This window comes from Carcharodon carcharias, chromosome 2 (assembly GCF_017639515.1).
Source record: "Carcharodon carcharias isolate sCarCar2 chromosome 2, sCarCar2.pri, whole genome shotgun sequence".
Classification (NCBI taxonomy): domain Eukaryota; kingdom Metazoa; phylum Chordata; class Chondrichthyes; order Lamniformes; family Lamnidae; genus Carcharodon; species Carcharodon carcharias.
This window is the reverse complement of record NC_054468.1, coordinates 73,081,772-73,098,042: the sequence shown is the minus strand read 5'-3', so window position 1 is coordinate 73,098,042 and position 16,271 is coordinate 73,081,772. Positions and strand designations below refer to the sequence as shown.

Sequence of the window (16,271 nt, the reverse complement as noted above, 5' to 3'; positions counted from 1 at the left end):
AGCTTGTCCTATTTCAGCAAATAGTACTCAGCACAGTTACAAGCCATCCCTTCACTGAATCTTTTAATAAAAGTCAGTGCAGCCCGGCATTTACATCAAAGCATTGAAATGAAAAAAAGCCCAGTTGATGTAGATGTTTGGAATAGAAAATGCAGCAAGAGTACAGGAATGAAATAATTCAGATGATATATAGGATTTTGAAAATATTCCTCAAAGCAAATCTATTATTTCGTAGATCCTGTAGTACTAAAAAAGCAAAGATGAAGTGTAACCAAAATTGAGAATCACGAAAATCTGAGTATGAAATTGTAGTTCCCTGTTAACCAAAACTTCGCAACTTCTTGAACAGGCGCTTCTGAATTTGACAATATTAAATTTTCCATCTGCAAGTGAAACAGCATAAACAGAGCAACTCTTGAGGTCACTCGTAACCCGAGAGGAAAAAGAAGCCCTGCAGTCTATCTGAACACATCGAGCAGTTTGGAAGCACCTGCAGAGTGCAGGCAATATGATTTTAAATTAATTGTTTTACGGAAAGAGAAATAACACTTGCTGCAGTCATGTCGAGGTGACTTTAAATCTTCTGTTGGACTGTCTTGTGGCACTGAGCTGCCTGGTTATTATTGGGTTGTGTTGTAAAGGGGGGCCCCCTGTATTACTCAGTGTAGGAATGTCAGATCGCGCTGCAGTTTGCGCGACAATGAAGCAACCAAAATGAGACAGGTGCAAAGTCAGACAGAGCAGCAACCAACCCTACTCCCAGCCCGGCCGGAGCGCCCGGCCCAGACCCTCTCTCCCGCCTTTCAACTCGGAGAGAGCGGCACATCAACAATGAAATCAACGACACGGCGGCTTCAGCCCCTCACAAACTTACCCGGGGAGGGAGAGAAGGGTCCCCTCCACACACAGATACACTCCCCTGTCCCTCCCCCAGGCTGGCTCCAAGCTCCCCTACCAAGCGGCCGGTGACTAGGCCGCAGGACTGAGCCTGGGGCCCCAGTGAGTGCGGGTCGGGGCTCGAGGCGGGAGGGGAGGGGAGGGGCCTCCTCCCGGCTCGCGGTGCCGCCCACAGCCGGTGACTTACGTTCTCTGGCTCCTCGCCTCGGCCTCTCTCCCTCCCGTTCGCCGTGCGGCCTGCTCGGCGGTGCGGTGTTTCACCCGGCTCTCTCTCCCCCTCCGTTCGGTCCGGCCCTCGCCGCTCCGGCTGCTGCTTTTCCACCGCTTCCTTCTCCTGACACGGGGCGGGCGGGCGGGGCGGACCCGTGCGTCAGCCAACACGTACGACGTAATGACATCATGGCGTCAGCCTCCCCCACAGCCGAGTTTGTGAATGAATGAATGAATGAGTGAGAGAGAGAGAGAGAGAATGTGGGAGTGTGCAAGAAAGAGAAAAATGAGTGCATGAGAAAGAGTGAGTGTCTAACTGAGAGAAAGATAGAGAGAGAATGACTGAGAGAAAGAGCGAGATAGTGTGTGACTGAATGAAAGAGAATGTGAGTGAGAAAAATGAGAGAGAGAGAGAGAGAACGTGGGGGTGTGAGGGAGAGAGAGAATGTGAGAGAGGGAGAATGTGAGGGTGAGTGTGAGGGAGAGAGAGAGAATGTGGGGGTGTGAGGGAGAGAGAGAATGCGAGAGAGAATGTGTGAGCGACAGAATGTGAGTGTGAGGGAGAGAAAGGGCAGGAGAGAGAATGAGAGAGAGAGATTGAATGTGAGAGGGAGAGAATGTATGAGAGAGAGAATGTGAGTGAGTGAAAGGGAGAATGAAAGTGAGAGCGAGTGAAGGGGAGAGAGATTGTGAGAGGGAGAGGGAGAATGTGTGAGAGGGAGAGGGAGAATGTGTGAGAGGGAGAGGGAGAATGTGTGAGAGGGAGAGGGAGAATGTGTGAGAGGGAGAGGGAGAATGTGTGAGTGAGAGAGAGAATGTGAGTGAGTAAGAATATGAGAGTGAGAGGGAGAGAGAGAACGTGAGAGAGGGAGAGAATGTTTGAGTGAGAGGGAGAGAGAGAATGTAAGAGTGAATGTGTGAGAGGGAGAGAGAATGTGAGAGTGAGTGAGAGGGAAAGAGAGAATGTGAGAGAGAGAGAATGTGAGAATGAGTGAGCGGGAGAGAGAGAATGTTTGAGAGAGAAAAAGAGAAAAAATGTGAGTGAGACAAAGTGAGTGTGTAATGGAGAGAAAGATAGAGAGATAATGACAGAGTGAGACAGAATGTAACAGTGAAAGAGAGAGAAAGCATGAGATAGTGTGTGACTGAGTGAGAAAGAGAATGTGAGAGTGAAAGAGTGAATGCAAGAGAGAACATGAGAGATTGAGAGAATGTGAGTGAAAGAGAGAATGTGGGAAAGAGAGAGAACGTGAGTGAGTGAGAGAATATGTGAGTGAATGGGATGGGAGAATGTGACAGTGAGTGCGAGAGAGAGAGAATGTGAGAGTGAGTGCCAGAGGGACAGAATGCGAGAGTGAGTGCTAGAGGGAGAGAATGCGAGAGTAAGTGCAAGAGGGAGAGAATGCGAGAGTGAGTGCAAGAGGGAGAGAAAGTGCGAGTGAGTGCAAGAGGGAGAGAATGTGCGAGTGAGTGCAAGAGGGAGAGAATGTGCGAGTGAGTGCAAGAGGGAGAGAATGTGCGAGTGAGTGCAAGAGGGAGAGAATGTGCGAGTGAGTGCAAGAGGGAGAGAATGTGCGAGTGAGTGCAAGAGGGAGAGAATGTGCGAGTGAGTGCAAGAGGGAGAGAATGTGCGAGTGAGTGCAAGAGGAAGGGAATGTGCGAGTGAGTGCAAGAGGGAGAGAATGTGCGAGTGAGTGCAAGAGGGAGAGAATGTGCGAGTGAGTGCAAGAGGGAGAGAATGTGCGAGTGAGTGCAAGAGGGAGAGAATGTGAGTGAGTGCAAGAGGGAGACAATGTGCGAGTGAGTGCAAGAGGGAGAGAATGTGAGCGAGTGCAAGAGGGAGAGAATGTGAGAGCGAGTGCAAGAGGGAGAGAATGTGCGAGTGAGTGCCAGAGGGAGAGAATGTGCGAGTGGGCGCCAGAGGGAGAGAATGCGCGAGTGGGCGCCCGAGGGAGAGAATGCGCGAGTGGGCGCCCGAGGGAGAGAATGCGCGAGTGGGCGCCCGAGGGAGAGAATGCGGGAGTGGGCGCCCGAGAGAGAGAATGCGCGAGTGGGCGCCCGAGGGAGAGAATGCGCGAGTGGGCGCCCGAGGGAGAGAATGCGCGAGTGGGCGCCCGAGGGAGAGAATGCGCGAGTGGGCGCAGGAGGGAGAGAATGCGCAAGTGGGCGCCTGAGGGAGAGAATGCGCAAGTGGGCGCAGGAGGGAGAGAATGCGCGAGTGGGCGCAGGAGGGAGAGAATGCGCGAGTGGGCGCAGGAGGGAGAGAATGCGCGAGTGGGCGCAGGAGGGAGAGAATGCGCGAGTGGGCGCAGGAGGGAGAGAATGCGCGAGTGGGCGCAGGAGGGAGAGAATGCGCGAGTGGGCGCAGGAGGGAGAGAATGCGCGAGTGGGCGCAGGAGGGAGAGAATGCGCGAGTGAGAGAGAATATGAGCGTGAGAGAGAATGTGAGTGTGAGAAAAAATGAGAGGGGGGAGAACGAGAGAGAGTGACAGAGAGAGAATGTGAGAGTGAGTGACAGAGAGAGAGAATATAAGAGTGACAGAGGGGGTAAATGTGAGATTGAGCTGAGAGATAGGATGTGAGAGTGAGCTGAGGGAAAGGTTGCGAGGGTGAGTGAGGGGGGAGAGAATGTGAGAGTGAGTGAGAGAAAGAGAGAGAATGTGAGAGAAGGTGTGACTATGAGAGAGAGAATGTGAGAGAAAGAAAGAGAGACAATGTGAGAGAGGGGTGTGAGTGTTTGTCTGAGAGCTGAGATTGTGTGAGAGAGAGAACTGTGAGTGACAGAGAGGGTGATAGAGATACAACTGTGTGTAAGAGAGAAGGAGGCAGCTGTGCAAGTAAGAGTGTGAGTGAGTGACTGAGACAGGTGGGAGAGAGAATGAGCTGTGAGTGACGCGCTGAGGGAGAGAATTGAGTGTGAGAGAGCTGGTGCTCTGAATGTGCACAGTGACTGAGTGAGTGAGAGAGAGATTTTGCGAGAGAGAGATTGAGTGAAAGAGAGATTGTGAGAGTGAATAAAGGAGAGAGAGAACGAGAATATGAGAATAAGTGAGAGAGATTAAATTTGAGACTCACTGAGTGAGAGAGAATATGAGAGTGAGTGAAAGAGAATGTGAGAAAGAGAGAATGTGAGAGTGGTTGAGTGAGAGAGAATGTGAGAGTGGTTGAGTGAGAGAGAGAATGTGAGAGTGGGTGAGAGAGAGAGAGAATGTGAGAGTGGGTGAGAGAGAGAGAGAATGTGAGAGTGGGTGAGAGAGAGAGAGAATGTGAGAGAGGGTGAGAGAGAGAGAAGGTGAGAGTGGGTGAGAGAGAGAGAATGTGAGAGTGGGTGAGAGAGACAATGTGAGAGGGTTGAGGGAGAGCGAATGTGAGAAAGAGCGAATGTGAGAGGGAAAGAATGAGAGTGTGAGCGAGAGAAAGAGCAGGAGAGAGGACGCGAGAGTGAGTGGGAGAGAGAGGACGCGAGAGTGAGCGGGAGAGAGGGGACGCGAGAGTGAGCAGGAGAGAGGGGACACGAGAGTGAGCGAGAGAGAGAGGACGCGAGAGAGAAAGGACGCAAGAGTGAGCGAGAGAGAGAGGATGCGAGAGTAAGTGAGAGAGAGAGGACGCGAGAGAGAGAGGACGTGAGAGTGAGCAAGAGAGAGAGGACGCAAGAGTGAGCGAGAGAGAGAGGATGCGAGAGTGAGCAAGAGAGAGAGAACGCGAGAGTAAGTGAGAGAGATCGTGAGAGTGAAAGAGAGGGAGAATGAGAAAGTGGGGGAGAGAATGGGAGAGTGAGGGGGAAAATAGGTGTGAGAGCGAATGTGAGAGTGAGTGCGAGTGAGAATCAGTGAGAAAGAAAGTGAGTGCAAGTGAGAGAGAGAGAACGTGAGTGAGAAAGAGCATAAGAGTGATTGAGAGAGAGAACGTGAGATTGAGAGGGAGAATGAGACAGAGAGAATGTTGGAGTGAGTGAGAGAATGTTGGAGTAAGTGAGAGAGAATGCAAGAACGAGTGAGTAAGAGAATGCGAGAGTGAGTGATTGAGAGGATGCGAGACTGAGTGCGAGAATGTGATGGAAAGAATGTGAGTGTGTCTGAAAGGGAGAGAATGTAAGTGTGTGAGAGAGAGAGAATACACAAGTGACTGACAGAGAGAATGTGAGAGTGACTGAGAGAGAGAGAATGTGAGATTGAGCTGAGCGAAAGGATGTGAGAGTGAGTGAGAGAGTGAGAATGTGAAAAAAGTGAGTAAGGGAGAGGGAGAAAATGTGAGAGTGAATAAGAGAGAATGTGAGAGCGAGAGAAAGAGACAGAACGTGAGTGAGACAGAATGTGAGAGGGAGAGATGCTGTGGGAAAGAGAGAGAATGTGAGAGTGAGAGAGATTGTGGGAAAGAGAGAGAGAAAATGAGGGTGAGGGGGAAGAATGTGAGAGCGAGTGAGAAAGTGTGAGAAAGAGAGAGAGGTTGACAGGGAGAGAGTGTGAGAGGGAATGAGAGAGAGGGAGAATGTGAGAGTGAGAGAGAATGTGAAAGTCAGTTTGAGAGAGAGGGAATATGAGATTGAGTGATAGAGAGAGAATGTGAGAGTGAGTGCAAGAGTGATTGAGAGAGAGAATGAGTGTGTGTGAGAGAGAAAACTGTGAGTGACAGAGAGACAGCTGTGTGTAACAGAAGAGGAGACAGCAGTGTGAGTAAGAGTGTGTGACTGAGAGTCAGGTGAAAGAGAGTATGAGTTGTGAGTGATAAGGGCTGAGAGAGAGAACTGAGTGCGAGAGAGCTGGTGTTCTGAATGTGTGCAGTGACTTGGTGAGTGAGAGAGAGAGAGAGAGAGATTGTGAGAATAAGACCATAAGACCATAAGACATTGGAGCAGAAATTAGGCCAATTGACCCATCGAGTCTGCCCCGCCATTCAATCATGGCTGATAAGTTTCTCAACCACATTCTCCCGCCTTCTCCCCGTAACCTTTGATCCCCTTACCAATCAAGAACCTATCTATCTTGGTCTTAAATACACTCAATGACCTGGCCTCCACAGCCTTCTGTGGCAATGAATTCCATAGATTCACCACTCTCTGGCTAAAGAAGTTTCTCCTCATCTCTGTTCTAAAAGGTCTTCCCTTTACTCTGAGGCTGTGCCCTTGGGTCCTAGTCTCTCCTACTAATGGAAACATCTTCCCCACGTCCACTCTATCCAGGCCTTGCAGTATTCTGTAAGTTTCAATCAGATCCACCCTCATCCTTCTAAACTCCATCGAGTATAGACCCAGAGTCCTCAAACGTTCCTCATATGTTAAGCCTTTCATTCCTGGGATTATTCTCGTGAACCTGCTCTGGACCCTCTCCAGGGCCAGAACATCCTTCCTGAGATACAGGGCCCAAAATTGCTCACAATATTCTAAATGTGGTCTGACCAGAGCCTAATAAAGCTTCAGCAGCACATCCCTGCTTTTATATTCTAGTCCTCTAGAAATAAATGCCAACATTGCATTTGCCTTCCTAACTACTGACTCAACCTGCAAGTTAACCTTAAGAGAATCCTGGACTAGGACTCCCAAGTCACTTTGCACTCCAGATTTCTGAATTCTCTCCCCATTTAGAAAATAATCCATGCCTCTATTCTTCCTCACACTTCTCCACATTGTATTCCATCTGCCAATACTTTGCCCATTCTCCTAACCTTTCCAAATCCTTCTGCAGCCTCCCCGCCTCCTCAATACTACCTGTCCCTCCACCTATCTTTGTATCATCTGCAAACTTAGCCAGGATGCCCTCAGTTCCTTCATACAGATCACTAATGTATAAAGTGAAAAGTTGTGGTCCCAACACTGACCCCTGCGGAACTCCACTAGTCACTGGCCGCCATCCTGAGAAGGACCCCCTTATCCCCACTCTCTGCCTCCTGCCAGACAGCCAATCTTCTATCCATGCTACTACCTTGCCTCTAACACCATGGGCTCTTATCTGACTGAGCAGCCTCCTGTGCGGCACTTTGTCAAAGGCCTTCTGGAAGTCCAAGTAGATAACATCCATTGGCTCTCCTTCGTCTAACCTACTCATTACCTCCTCAAAGAATTCTAACAGATTTGTCAGGCATGACCTCCCCTTGATGAAACCATGCTGACTTTGCCTGATTTTACCATGCACTTCCAAGTTGAGTGAGAGAGATTGTGAGAGTGACTGAGTGAGAGAGAAAGAATGTGAGAGAGAAGACGTGAGAGTGAGTGAGAGAGAGGACGTGAGAGTGAGTGAGAGAGGACGTGAGAGTGAGTGAGGATGTGAGAGTGAGTGAGAAAGAACGTGAGAGTGAGTGAGAAAGAACATGAGAGTGAGTATGAGAGAGAGAGCATGAGAGTGAGTGTGAGAGTGAGAGAGATAGAGAGCGCGAAAGTGAGTGAGATAGAGAGCGTGAAAGTGAGTGCAATAGAGAGCGTGAAAGTGAGTGAGATAGAGAGCGTGAAAGTGAGTGAGATAGAGAGCGTGAAAGTGAGTGAGATAGAGAGCATGAGAGTGAGTGAGATAGAGAGCGTGAAAGTGAGTGAGAGAGAGAACGTGAGAGTGAGTGAGAGAGAGAACATGAGAGTGAATAAGAGAGAGAAAGTGAGAGGGAGCGAGAGAAAAAGACAGAATGTGAGTGAGAGAGAATGTGACAGTGAGAGAGAAAATGGTGGGAGAGTGAGTGAGAGAGAGAATGTGAGATAGAGAATGTGGGAAAGGGAGAGAATGTTGGAGAGAGAGAAAGTGGGAGTGAGCGAGAGAAAGTGAGAGGGGAGAATGTAAGAGTGCGTGACAGAAAGAGAGAGAAAGTTTGAGTAAGAGAAAGGGTGATGGAGAGAGAAGGTGAGAGAGGGAGACAATGTGAGATTCAGTTGAGGGAAATGATGTGGGAGTGAGTGAGAGAAAGAGAAAGATTGTGAGAGAAAGTGTGAGTTAGAGAGAGGGACAGAGAGAGAATGACAGTGAATGAGAGAGATAATGTGAGAGTTAGAGAGAGAGTGCAAGAGTTAGAGATGGAATGTGAGAGTGTGAGAGAGAGAATGAGTGAGTGAGTGCGAGAGAGAGGGAATATGAGAGTGAGTGACAAAGAATGTGAAAGTGAGTGCAAGAGTGATGAGAGAGAGAATGTGAGTGTGTGTGAGAGAGAGAACTGTGAGTGACAGAGAGATAGTTGTGTGTAAGAGAGAAGGAGACAGCAGTGTGAGTAAGAGTGTGAGTGAGTGACAGAGCTAGGTGAGAGAGAGAAATGAGCTGTGAGTGTCAAGAGCTGAGAGAGAACTGAATGCGAGAGCACTGGTGCTTTGAATGTGTGTAGTGACTTGGTGGGTGTGAGAGTGAGAGATTGTGAGAGTGAGCGAGAGATTGTGAGAGTGAGCGAGAGAGAGAGAGAGAGAGAGATTGTGAGAGTGAGCGAGAGAGAGAGAGAGAGAGATTGTGAGAGTGAGCTAGAGAGAGAGAGAGATTGTGAGAGTGAGCGAGAGAGAGAGAGATTGTGAGAGTGAGTGAGAGAGAGAGATTGTGAGAGTGAGCGAGAGGGAGAGATTGTGAGAGTGAGCGAGAGAGAGAGATTGTGAAAGTGAGCGAGAGAGTGAGATTGTGAGAGTGAGTGAGAGAGAGAGATTGTGAGAGTGAGCGAGAGAGAGAGATTGTGAGAGTGAGCGAGAGAGAGATTGTGAGAGTGAGCGAGAGAGAGAAATTGTGAGTGAGCAAGAGATTGTGAGAGTGAGCGAGAGATTGTGAAATTGAGTGAGAGAGAGAGATTGTGAGAGTGAGCGAGAGAGAGAGATTGTGAGAGTGAGCAAGAGATTGTGAGAGTGAGCGAGAGAGAGAGATTGTGAGAGTGAGCGAGAGAGGGAGATTGTGAGAGTGAGCGAGAGAGAGAGATTGTGAGAGTGAGCGAGAGAGAGAGATTGTGAGAGTGAGTGAGAGAGAGATTGTGAGAGTGAGCGAGAGAGAGAGATTGTGAGAGTGAGCGAGAGAGAGAGATTGTGAGAGTGAGCGAGAGAGAGAGATTGTGAGAGTGAGCGAGGGAGAGAGATTGTGAGAGTGAGCGAGAGATTGTGAGAGTGAGCGATAGAGAGAGAAATTGGGAGAGTGAGCGAGAGAGAGAGATTGTGAGAGTGAGCGAGAGGGAGAGATTGTGGGAGTGAGCGAGAGAGAGAGATTGTGAGAGTGAGCGAGAGAGTGAGATTGTGAGAGTGAGCGAGAGAGAGAGATTGTGAGAGTGAGCGAGAGAGAGAGATTGCAAGAGTGAGCGAGAGAGAGAGATTGCAAGAGTGAGCGAGAGAGAGAGATTGTGAGAGTGAGCAGGAGAGATTGTGAGAGTGAGCGAGAGAGAGAGATTGTGAGAGTGAGCGAGAGAGAGAAATTGTGAGAGTGAGCGAGAGAGAGAAATTGTGAGAGTGAGTGAGAGAGAGAGATTGTGAGAGTGAGCGAGAGAGAGAGACTGTGAGAGTGAGCAAGAGAGAGAGACTGTGAGAGTGAGCAAGAGAGAGATTGTGAGTGAGTGAGAGAGAGATTGTGAGAGTGAGTGAGAGAGAGAGATTGTGAGAGTGAGCGAGAGAGAGAGATTGTGAGAGTGAGCAAGAGATTGTGAGAGTGAGTGAGAGATTGTGAGAGTGAGCGAGAGAGAGAGGGATTGTGAGAGTGAGCGAGAGAGAGAGATTGTGAGAGTGAGCGAGGGAGAGAGATTGTGAGAGTGAGCAAGAGATTGTGAGAGTGAGCGATAGAGAGAGAAATTGTGAGAGTGAGCGAGAGAGAGAGATTGTGAGAGTGAGCGAGAGGGAGAGATTGTTAGAGTGAGCGAGAGAGAGAGATTGTGAGAGTGAGCGAGAGAGTGAGATTGTGAGAGTGAGCGAGAGAGAGAGATTGTGAGAGTGAGCGAGAGAGAGAGATTGTGAGAGTGAGCGAGAGAGAGATTGTGAGAGTGAGCGAGAGAGAGAAATTGTGAGTGAGCAAGAGATTGTGAGAGTGAGCGAGAGAGAGAGATTGCAAGAGTGAGCGAGAGAGAGAGATTGCGAGAGTGAGCGAGAGAGAGAGATTGTGAGAGTGAGCGAGAGAGAGAGATTGTGAGAGTGAGCGAGAGAGAGAAATTGTGAGAGTGAGCGAGAGAGAGAAATTGTGAGTGAGCAAGAGATTGTGAGAGTGAGCGAGAGAGAGAGATTGCAAGAGTGAGCGAGAGAGAGAGATTGCGAGAGTGAGTGAGAGAGAGAGATTGTGAGAGTGAGCGAGAGAGAGAGACTGTGAGAGTGAGCGAGAGAGACTGTGAGAGTGAGCGAGAGAGAGAGACTATGAGAGTGGGCGAGAGAGAGAGACTATGAGAGTGGGCGAGAGAGAGATTGTGAGTAAGTGAGAGAGAGAGATTGTGAGAGTGAGTGAGAGAGAGATTGTGACAGTGAATGAGTGAGAGGAGAGATATTGTGACAGTGAGTGAGAGGGATTGTGAGAGTGGACAAGAGTTTGAGAGTGATTGAGTGAGAGAGAGAATGTGAGAGTGAATAAGAGAGAGAAAGTGAGAGGGAGCGAGAGAAAAAGACAGAATGTGAGTGAGAGAGAATGTGACAGTGAGAGAGAAAATGGTGGGAGAGTGAGTGAGAGAGAGAATGTGAGATAGAGAATGTGGGAAAGGGAGAGAATGTTGGAGAGAGAGAAAGTGGGAGTGAGCGAGAGAAAGTGAGAGGGGAGAATGTAAGAGTGCGTGACAGAAAGAGAGAGAAAGTTTGAGTAAGAGAAAGGGTGATGGAGAGAGAAGGTGAGAGAGGGAGACAATGTGAGATTCAGTTGAGGGAAATGATGTGGGAGTGAGTGAGAGAAAGAGAAAGATTGTGAGAGAAAGTGTGAGTTAGAGAGAGGGACAGAGAGAGAATGACAGTGAATGAGAGAGATAATGTGAGAGTTAGAGAGAGAGTGCAAGAGTTAGAGATGGAATGTGAGAGTGTGAGAGAGAGAATGTGAGAGTGAGTGCGAGAGAGAGGGAATATGAGAGTGAGTGACAAAGAATGTGAAAGTGAGTGCAAGAGTGATGAGAGAGAGAATGTGAGTGTGTGTGAGAGAGAGAACTGTGAGTGACAGAGAGATAGTTGTGTGTAAGAGAGAAGGAGACAGCAGTGTGAGTAAGAGTGTGAGTGAGTGACAGAGCTAGGTGAGAGAGAGAAATGAGCTGCGAGTGTCAAGAGCCGAGAGAGAACTGAGTGCGAGAGCACTGGTGCTTTGAATGTGTGCAGTGACTTGGTGAGTGTGAGAGTGAGCGATTGTGAGAGTGAGCGAGAGATTGTGAGAGTGAGCGAGAGAGAGAGAGAGAGAGATTGTGAGAGTGAGCGAGAGAGAGAGAGAGAGAGATTGTGAGAGTGAGCTAGAGAGAGAGAGATTGTGAGAGTGAGCTAGAGAGAGATTGTGAGAGTGAGCTAGAGAGAGAGAGATTGTGAGAGTGAGTGAGAGAGAGAGAGAGAGAGAGAGATTGTGAGAGTGAGCGAGAGAGAGAGAGAGAGAGATTGTGAGAGTGAGCTAGAGAGAGAGAGATTGTGAGAGTGAGCTAGAGAGAGATTGTGAGAGTGAGCGAGAGAGAGAGATTGTGAGAGTGAGCGAGAGGGAGAGATTGTGAGAGTGAGCGAGAGAGAGAGATTGTGAGAGTGAGCGAGAGAGAGATTGTGAGAGTGAGCGAGAGAGAGAAATTGTGAGTGAGCAAGAGATTGTGAGAGTGAGCGAGAGATTGTGAAAGTGAGTGAGAGAGAGAGATTGTGAGAGTGAGCGAGAGAGAGAGATTGTGAGAGTGAGCAAGAGATTGTGAGCGTGAGCGAGAGAGAGAGATTGTGAGAGTGAGCGAGAGAGGGAGATTGTGAGAGTGAGCGAGAGAGAGAGATTATGAGAGTGAGCGAGAGAGAGAGATTGTGAGAGTGAGTGAGAGAGAGATTGTGAGAGTGAGCGAGAGAGAGAGATTGTGAGAGTGAGCGAGGGAGAGAGATTGTGAGAGTGAGCGAGAGAGAGAGATTGTGAGAGTGAGCGAGAGAGAGAAATTGTGAGAGTGAGCGAGAGAGAGAAATTGTGAGAGTGAGTGAGAGAGAGAGATTGTGAGAGTGAGTGAGAGAGAGAGATTGTGAGAGTGAGCGAGAGAGAGAGATTGTGAGAGTGAGCAAGAGATTGTGAGAGTGAGCGAGAGAGAGAGATTGTGAGAGTGAGCGAGAGAGGGAGATTGTGAGAGTGAGCGAGAGAGAGAGATTGTGAGAGTGAGCGAGAGAGAGAGATTGTGAGAGTGAGTGAGAGAGAGATTGTGAGAGTGAGTGAGAGAGAGATTGTGAGAGTGAGCGAGAGAGAGAGATTGTGAGAGTGAGCAAGAGATTGTGAGAGTGAGCGAGAGAGAGAGATTGTGAGAGTGAGCGAGAGAGGGAGATTGTGAGAGTGAGCGAGAGAGAGAGATTGTGAGAGTGAGCGAGAGAGAGAGATTGTGAGAGTGAGTGAGAGAGAGATTGTGAGAGTGAGTGAGAGAGAGATTGTGAGAGTGAGCGAGAGAGAGAGATTGTGAGAGTGAGCGAGAGAGAGAGATTGTGAGAGTGAGCGAGGGAGAGAGATTGTGAGAGTGAGCGAGAGATTGTGAGAGTGAGCGATAGAGAGAGAAATTGTGAGAGTGAGCGAGAGAGATTGTGAGAGTGAGCGAGAGGGAGAGATTGTGAGAGTGAGCGAGAGAGAGAGATTGTGAGAGTGAGCGAGAGAGTGAGATTGTGAGAGTGAGCGAGAGAGAGAGATTGTGAGAGTGAGCGAGAGAGAGAGATTGTGAGAGTGAGCGAGAGAGAGATTGAGAGTGAGCGAGAGAGAGAAATTGTGAGTGAGCAAGAGATTGTGAGAGTGAGCGAGAGATTGTGAAAGTGAGTGAGAGAGAGAGATTGTGAGAGTGAGTGAGAGAGAGAGATTGTGAGAGTGAGCGAGAGAGAGAGATTGTGAGAGTGAGCAAGAGATTGTGAGAGTGAGCGAGAGAGAGAGATTGTGAGAGTGAGCGAGAGAGGGAGATTGTGAGAGTGAGCGAGAGAGAGAGATTGTGAGAGTGAGCGAGAGAGAGAGATTGTGAGAGTGAGTGAGAGAGAGATTGTGAGAGTGAGTGAGAGAGAGATTGTGAGAGTGAGCGAGAGAGAGAGATTGTGAGAGTGAGCAAGAGATTGTGAGAGTGAGCGAGAGAGAGAGATTGTGAGAGTGAGCGAGAGAGGGAGATTGTGAGAGTGAGCGAGAGAGAGAGATTGTGAGAGTGAGCGAGAGAGAGAGATTGTGAGAGTGAGTGAGAGAGAGATTGTGAGAGTGAGTGAGAGAGAGATTGTGAGAGTGAGCGAGAGAGAGAGATTGTGAGAGTGAGCGAGAGAGAGAGATTGTGAGAGTGAGCGAGAGAGAGAGATTGTGAGAGTGAGCGAGGGAGAGAGATTGTGAGAGTGAGGGAGAGATTGTGAGAGTGAGCGATAGAGAGAGAAATTGTGAGAGTGAGCGAGAGAGATTGTGAGAGTGAGCGAGAGGGAGAGATTGTGAGAGTGAGCGAGAGAGAGAGATTGTGAGAGTGAGCGAGAGAGTGAGATTGTGAGAGTGAGCGAGAGAGAGAGATTGTGAGAGTGAGCAAGAGAGAGAGATTGTGAGAGTGAGCGAGAGAGAGATTGTGAGAGTGAGTGAGAGAGAGATTGTGAGAGTGAGCGAGAGAGAGAGATTGTGAGAGTGAGCGAGAGAGAGAGATTGTGAGAGTGAGCGAGAGAGAGAGATTGTGAGAGTGAGCGAGGGAGAGAGATTGTGAGAGTGAGCGAGAGATTGTGAGAGTGAGCGATAGAGAGAGAAATTGTGAGAGTGAGCGAGAGAGATTGTGAGAGTGAGCGAGAGGGAGAGATTGTGAGAGTGAGCGAGAGAGAGAGATTGTGAGAGTGAGCGAGAGAGTGAGATTGTGAGAGTGAGCGAGAGAGAGAGTTTGTGAGAGTGAGCGAGAGAGAGAGATTGTGAGAGTGAGCGAGAGAGAGATTGAGAGTGAGCGAGAGAGAGAAATTGTGAGTGAGCAAGAGATTGTGAGAGTGAGCGAGAGAGAGAGAGATTGCAAGAGTGAGCGAGAGAGAGAGATTGCGAGAGTGAGCGAGAGAGAGAGATTGTGAGAGTGAGCAAGAGAGATTGTGAGAGTGAGCGAGAGAGAGAGATTGTGAGAGTGAGCGAGAGAGAGAAATTGTGAGAGTGAGGGAGAGAGAGAAATTGTGAGAGTGAGTGAGAGAGAGAGATTGTGAGAGTGAGCGAGAGAGAGAGACTGTGAGAGTGAGCAAGAGAGAGAGACTGTGAGAGTGAGCAAGAGAGAGATTGTGAGTGAGTGAGAGAGAGATTGTGAGAGTGAGTGAGAGGGAGAGATTGTGAGAGTGAGCGAGAGAGAGAGATTGTGAGAGTGAGCAAGAGATTGTGACAGTGAGTGAGAGATTGTGAGAGTGAGCGAGAGAGAGAGATTGTGAGAGTGAGCGAGAGAGAGAGATTGTGAGAGTGAGCGAGGGAGAGAGATTGTGAGAGTGAGCGAGAGATTGTGAGAGTGAGCGATAGAGAGAGAAATTGTGAGAGTGAGCGAGAGAGAGAGATTGTGAGAGTGAGCAAGAGGGAGAGATTGTGAGAGTGAGCGAGAGAGAGAGATTGTGAGAGTGAGCGAGAGAGAGAGATTGTGAGAGTGAGCGAGAGAGAGAGATTGTGAGAGTGAGCGAGGGAGAGAGATTGTGAGAGTGAGCGAGAGAGAGAAATTGTGAGTGAGCAAGAGATTGTGAGAGTGAGCGAGAGAGAGAGATTGCAAGAGTGAGCGAGAGAGAGAGATTGCGAGAGTGAGCGAGAGAGAGAGATTGTGAGAGTGAGCGAGAGAGAGAGATTGTGAGAGTGAGCGAGAGAGAGAAATTGTGAGAGTGAGCGAGAGAGAGAAATTGTGAGTGAGCAAGAGATTGTGAGAGTGAGCGAGAGAGAGAGATTGCAAGAGTGAGCGAGAGAGAGAGATTGCGAGAGTGAGTGAGAGAGAGAGATTGTGAGAGTGAGCGAGAGAGAGAGACTGTGAGAGTGAGCGAGAGAGACTGTGAGAGTGAGCGAGAGAGAGAGACTATGAGAGTGGGCGAGAGAGAGAGACTATGAGAGTGAGCGAGAGAGAGATTGTGAGTAAGTGAGAGAGAGAGATTGTGAGAGTGAGTGAGAGAGAGATTGTGACAGTGAATGAGTGAGAGGAGAGATATTGTGACAGTGAGTGAGAGGGATTGTGAGAGTGGACAAGAGTTTGAGAGTGATTGAGTGAGAGAGAGAATGTGAGAGTGAATAAGAGAGAGAAAGTGAGAGGGAGCGAGAGAAAAAGACAGAATGTGAGTGAGAGAGAATGTGACAGTGAGAGAGAAAATGGTGGGAGAGTGAGTGAGAGAGAGAATGTGAGATAGAGAATGTGGGAAAGGGAGAGAATGTTGGAGAGAGAGAAAGTGGGAGTGAGCGAGAGAAAGTGAGAGGGGAGAATGTAAGAGTGCGTGACAGAAAGAGAGAGAAAGTTTGAGTAAGAGAAAGGGTGATGGAGAGAGAAGGTGAGAGAGGGAGACAATGTGAGATTCAGTTGAGGGAAATGATGTGGGAGTGAGTGAGAGAAAGAGAAAGATTGTGAGAGAAAGTGTGAGTTAGAGAGAGGGACAGAGAGAGAATGACAGTGAATGAGAGAGATAATGTGAGAGTTAGAGAGAGAGTGCAAGAGTTAGAGATGGAATGTGAGAGTGTGAGAGAGAGAATGTGAGAGTGAGTGCGAGAGAGAGGGAATATGAGAGTGAGTGACAAAGAATGTGAAAGTGAGTGCAAGAGTGATGAGAGAGAGAATGTGAGTGTGTGTGAGAGAGAGAACTGTGAGTGACAGAGAGATAGTTGTGTGTAAGAGAGAAGGAGACAGCAGTGTGAGTAAGAGTGTGAGTGAGTGACAGAGCTAGGTGAGAGAGAGAAATGAGCTGCGAGTGTCAAGAGCCGAGAGAGAACTGAGTGCGAGAGCACTGGTGCTTTGAATGTGTGCAGTGACTTGGTGAGTGTGAGAGTGAGCGATTGTGAGAGTGAGCGAGAGATTGTGAGAGTGAGCGAGAGAGAGAGAGAGAGAGAGAGATTGTGAGAGTGAGCGAGAGAGAGAGAGAGAGAGATTGTGAGAGTGAGCTAGAGAGAGAGAGATTGTGAGAGTGAGCTAGAGAGAGATTGTGAGAGTGA

General features: G+C 48.8%; 1 protein-coding gene across 1 annotated transcript in view; it reads right to left on the bottom strand.

Moving 5' to 3' along the window:
- cab39 (calcium binding protein 39) overlaps window positions 1-1,244 on the bottom strand; it is an 84,667-nt gene extending 83,423 nt beyond the window's left edge. Inside the window, exon 1 of the mRNA XM_041181333.1 lies at window positions 1,085-1,244. The gene's annotated coding sequence lies outside the window, so the exon portion shown is untranslated. The remainder of the gene's footprint in view (window positions 1-1,084) is intronic.
- Window positions 1,245-16,271: the final 15,027 nt, after the last annotated feature.